The sequence below is a fragment of the Bombina bombina genome, chromosome 2 (genome assembly GCF_027579735.1).
Source record: "Bombina bombina isolate aBomBom1 chromosome 2, aBomBom1.pri, whole genome shotgun sequence".
NCBI classification, from domain to species: domain Eukaryota; kingdom Metazoa; phylum Chordata; class Amphibia; order Anura; family Bombinatoridae; genus Bombina; species Bombina bombina.
The window spans coordinates 594230315-594236314 of record NC_069500.1 but is presented as its reverse complement, the minus strand read 5'-3'; positions in this window follow the sequence as shown (position 1 = coordinate 594236314).

Below are 6000 nucleotides of genomic sequence, written 5' to 3'. Positions count from 1 at the left end.
GTAAGCTTACAAGCCGGCCAATTTTTGGTTCATACCCTGGTTAGCGCTTGCTGATTGGTGACCACATTTAGCAACCAATCATCAAGCAATACCCAGGTGCTGAACCAAAGATGGGCTGGCTTGTAAGCTTGCATTACTGCTTTTATAAATAAAGATACCAAGAGAATGAAGAAAAATGTAAAATAGGAGTAAATTAGAAGGTAGCTTAAAATTGCATGCTCTGCCTGAATCATGAAAGAAGAAAGTAGGGTTCAATATCCCTTTAAGCCATGTGTACCTGCCCAGCACTTCCAGGTTTCCCAGTGATACTTTATCACTAGTCCACAAGGTGTAAATGTAGGGTGGGGGAGGCATAAGCTACACAAGCGACCCCTTTCTCCAGGGATGACAACACATGGTTGTCATCTGTACTAAATACATTATGCAGATGATGACCACTTGTCATTTGCACTAAATATGTTAAAAATACAATAAAGTAATTTTCTTTTTTTCATGCATAGTTTATATGAGTTATTGAAAGACCATAATAAACAGTAAAAAAATTACATAATATAATTTGATAGTGCAAGTCATTTTAAGAATATTTATGTGATTGGCGCTGCTGATTGGATCAATGGTGAGTTCTACTCGAGACTAGCAGTGCTCTGTGGATCCCAAGTAGCACTACTTTGTAAGGGGTTAAATACACAGAAGTGTAAGGCCAATAATCGTAAAATTAATTAAGTTATTGTGTTTTAAAAGTATTTAAAACTGTCACTTTATTAACAATGTGCAAAACTACTTCAAAATGCTGATAATTATGTTATCATGTCATCCTTAATTGTGGGTAATGAAATATTGCTGTAAATACATTTGTCCACTGCTCTAACCAATCACTCTCTTTGTTGCAGATTTAGGCAATTTGCCGCATTTTGTGAAAAACATAGGCCTAGATTTGGAGTTTGGCGTTAGCCGTGAAAACCAGCGTTAGAGGCTCCTAACGCTGGTTTTAGGCTAACTCCGGTATTTGGAGTCACTCAAAAAAGGGTCTAACGCTCACTTTTCAGCCGCGACTTTTCCATACCGCAGATCCCCTTACGTCAATTGCGTATCCTATCTTTTCAATGGGATCTTTCTAACTCCGGTATTTAGAGTCGTGTCTGAAGTGAGCGTTAGACATCTAACGACAAAACTCCAGCCGCAGGAAAAAAGTCAGTAGTTAAGAGCTTTCTGGGCTAACGCCAGTTTATAAAGCTCTTAACTACTGTGCTCTAAAGTACACTAACACCCATAAACTACCTATGTACCCCTAAACCGAGGTCCCCCCACATCGCCGCCACTCGATTACATTTTTTTAACCCCTAATCTGCCGACCGCCACCTACGTTATACTTATGTACCCCTAATCTGCTGCCCCTAACACCGCCGACCCCTATATTATATTTATTAACCCCTAATCTGCCCCCCACAACGTCGCAGCCAGCTACCTACAATAATTAACCCCTAATCTGCCGACCGCAAAGCGCCGCCACCTACGTTATCCTTATTTACCCCTAATCTGCTGCCCCTAACACCGCCGACCCCTATATTATATTTATTAACCCCTAATCTGCCCCCCTCAACGTCGCCTCCACCTGCCTACACTTATTAACCCCTAATCTGCCGACCGGACCTGAGCGCTACTATAATAAAGTTATTAACCCCTAATCCGCCTCACTAACCCTATAATAAATAGTATTAACCCCTAATCTGCCCTCCCTAACATCGCCGACACCTAACTTCAATTATTAACTCCTAATCTGCCGACTGGAGCTCACCGCTATTCTAATAAATGTATTAACCCCTAAAGCTAAGTCTAACCCTAACACTAACACCCCCCTAAGTTAAATATAATTTACATCTAACGAAATTAATTAACTCTTATTAAATAAATTATTCCTATTTAAAGCTAAATACTTACCTGTAAAATAAATCCTAATATAGCTACAATATAAATTATAATTATATTATAGCTATTTTAGGATTAATATTTATTTTACAGGCAACTTTGTAATTATTTTAACCAGGTGCAATAGCTATTAAATAGTTAAGAACTATTTAATAGCTACCTAGTTAAAATAATTACAAAATTACCTGTAAAATAAATCCTAACCTAAGTTACAATTAAACCTAACACTATACTATCATTAAATTAATTAAATAAAATACATATAATTACCTACAATTAAACCTAACACTACACTATCAATAAATAAATTAAATACAATTCCTACAAATAACTACAATGAAATAAACTAACTAAAGTACAAAAAATAAAAAAGAACTAAGTTACAAAAAATAAAAAAAATATTTACAAACATAAGAAAAATATTACAACAATTTTAAACTAATTACACCTACTCTAAGCCCCTTAATAAAATAACAAAGACCCCCAAAATAAAAAATGCCCTACCCTATTCTAAATTACTAAAGTTCAAAGCTCTTTTACCTTACCAGCCCTGAACAGGGCCCTTTGCGGGGCATGCCCCAAGAAGTTCAGCTCTTTTGCCTGTAAAAAAAAAAACATACTATACCCCCCCCCAACATTACAACCCACCACCCACATACCCCTAATCTAACCCAAACCCCCCTTAAATAAACCTAACACTAAGCCCCTGAAGATCTTCCTACCTTATCTTCACCATACCAGGTTCACCAATCCGTCCTGAAGAGCTCCTCCGATGTCCTGATCCAAGCCCAAGCGGGGGGCTGAAGAGGTCCATGATCCGGCTGAAGTCTTCATCCAAGCGGGAGCTGAAGAGGTCCATGATCCGGATGAAGTCTTCTATCAACGGCATCTTCAATCTTCTTTCTTCGGGAGCCATCATCTTCCATCCGACGCGGAACATCCTCTTCTCCCGACGCCTACTAGCCGAATGACGGTTCCTTTAAGGGACGTCATCCAAGATGGCGTCCCTCGAATTCCGATCAGCCAATAGAATGCGAGCTCAATCTGATTGGCTGATCGGATCAGCCAATCGGATTGAACTTGATTCTGATCGGCTGACTCCATCAGCCAATCAGAATATTCCTACCTTAATTCCGATTGGCTGATAGAATCCTATCAGCCAATCGGAATTTGAGGGACGCCATCTTGGATGACGTCCCTTAAAGGAACCGTCATTCGGCTAGTAGGCGTCGGGAGAAGAGGATGTTCCGCGTCGGATGGAAGATGATGGCTCCAGAAGAAAGAAGATTGAAGATGCCGTTGATAGAAGACTTCATCCGGATCATGGACCTCTTCAGCTCCCGCTTGGATGAAGACTTCAGCCGGATCATGGACCTCTTCAGCTCCCGCTTGGATGAAGACTTCAGCCGGATCATGGACCTCTTCAGCCCCCCGCTTGGGCTTGGATCAGGACATCGGAGGAGCTCTTCAGGACGGATCGGTGAACCTGGTATGGTGAAGATAAGGTAGGAAGATCTTCAGGGGCTTAGTGTTAGGTTTATTTAAGGGGGGTTTGGGTTAGATTAGGGGTATGTGGGTGGTGGGTTGTAATGTTGGGGGGGTATTGTATGTTTTTTTTTTACAGGCAAAAGAGCTGAACTTCTTGGGGCATGCCCCGCAAAGGGCCCTGTTCAAGGCTGGTAAGGTAAAAGAGCTTTGAACTTTAGTAATTTAGAATAGGGTAGGGCATTTTTTATTTTGGGGGTCTTTGTTATTTTATTAGGGGGCTTAGAGTAGGTTTAATTAGTTTAAAATTGTTGTAATATTTTTCTTATGTTTGTAAATATTTTTTTATTTTTTGAAACTTAGTTCTTTTTTATTTTTTGTACTTTAGTTAGTTTATTTCATTGTAGTTATTTGTAGGAATTGTATTTAATTTATTTATTGATAGTGTAGTGTTAGGTTTAATTGTAGGTAATTGTAGGTATTTTATTTAATTAATTTAATGATAGTATAGTGTTAGGTTTAATTGTAATTTAGGTTAGGATTTATTTTACAGGTAATTTTGTAATTATTTTAACTAGGTAGATATTAAATAGTTCTTAACTATTTAATAGCTATTGTACCTGGTTAAAATAATTACAAAGTTGCCTGTAAAATAAATATTAATCCTAAAATAGCTATAATATAATTATAATTTATATTGTAGCTATATTAGGATTTATTTTACAGGTAAGTATTTAGCTTTAAATAGGAATAATTTATTTAATAAGAGATAATTAATTTCGTTAGATGTAAATTATATTTAACTTAGGGGGGTGTTAGTGTTAGGGTTAGACTTAGCTTTAGGGGTTAATACATTTATTAGAATAGCGGTGAGCTCCAGTCGGCAGATTAGGGGTTAATAATTGAAGTTAGGTGTCGGCGATGTTAGGGAGGGCAGATTAGGGGTTAATACTATTTATTATAGGGTTAGTGAGGCGGATTAGGGGTTAATAACTTTATTATAGTAGCGCTCAGGTCCGGTCGGCAGATTAGGGGTTAATAAGTGTAGGCAGGTGGAGGCGACGTTGTGGGGGGCAGATTAGGGGTTAATAAATATAATATAGGGGTCGGCGATGTTAGGGCAGCAGATTAGGGGTACATAGGGATAATCTAAGTAGTGGCGGTTTACGGAGCGGCAGATTAGTGGTTAATAATAATATGCAGGGGTCAGCGATAGCGGGGGCGGCAGATTAGGGGTTAATAAGTGTAAGGTTAGGGGTGTTTAGACTCGGGGTACATGTTAGGGTGTTAGGTGCAGACGTAGGAACTGTTTCCCCATAGCAAACAATGGGGCTGCGTTAGGAGCTGAACGCAGCTTTTTTGCAGGTGTTAGGTTTTTTTTCAGCTCAAACAGCCCCATTGTTTTCTATGGGAGAATCGTGCACAAGCACATTTTTGAGGCTGGCCGCTTGCGTAGCAACTCTGGTATCGAGAGTTGAAGCTGCGTTAAATATGCTCTACGCTCCTTTTTTGGAGCCTAACGCAGCCTTTATGTGGACTCTCAATACCAGAGTTATTTTTATGGTGCGGCCAGAAAAAAGCCGGCGTTAGCTACGCGGGTCTTTACCGACAAAACTCCAAATCTAGGCCATAGGTAACATAATTAGCTTTTTAGCCTTTCTATAGAGTGTGGGATTGGGATAAACACAGTTTTAACACAAATGTAAGGCATTTTACAGCAAAATAAAGAAAAATAAAGTATAATATACATACTATTTTATATTACAAATAGTAATATCTCACATAGTTGTCAACTGTCTCATTTTTTTGCCTGGGACAGTCCTATTTTTTGGCTTCTTGTCCTGTGCATTAAATCTATCCCATGTCCATTTGTACTTGGGTTTAGTTTCATAATATTGTGTGCAGTGCAGTACTCCCACCACAGAGGTCGATGTTGCTTTCAATTTTACTCTATTACTCATGTAAGGGGAAGCCATGTTATATATAATACCAGAGAGAGTATGAGACAAGGGGTAATGAAGCAAAGTATCTCAATAGTGTTGCACAGTTTGGAACAGGGGTTAGCAGGGGTTTAATATATCAGGCTCTTCATGTGCTGGGACTAGAATTCAGAAAACATTAAAAGAAATCTAGACTTACTGGGGCATTTCTGGATATATTAACCTACTGGCCACAATCACTGCTGCAGCAAAGATAAAAAATTACTATCTACTTCATAAAATGCTACCTTACTTTTGAATAGGGTTGCAACCTGCCCCGGTTTCACCGGGACAGTCCCGGTCTGGGACTGTATGTCCCATATCCCGGAACTACCGTCAAATGCCCCAGGCTAAGAGCTCCCCTGGAGCAGCAGTGAGCACAGATTAAAAAAAAAATTAGCTGGCCAGGGGAGCTTTTAGCTTGGCGGGAGGAGAGACGGAGCCTGCTGCCTGGAGTATGTGGGAGGGAGGGGGGAAGAGGAGGGTCACGTCCATCCACCGCTGATCTGTGCAGCTGTGATGTGCAGAGTTATTAGTGCCATTAGTAAGGAGACACTTGACAGTCAAACAGCAGAGGTGCGTGCAGAAGGTCCCGTAACTAACAGCACAG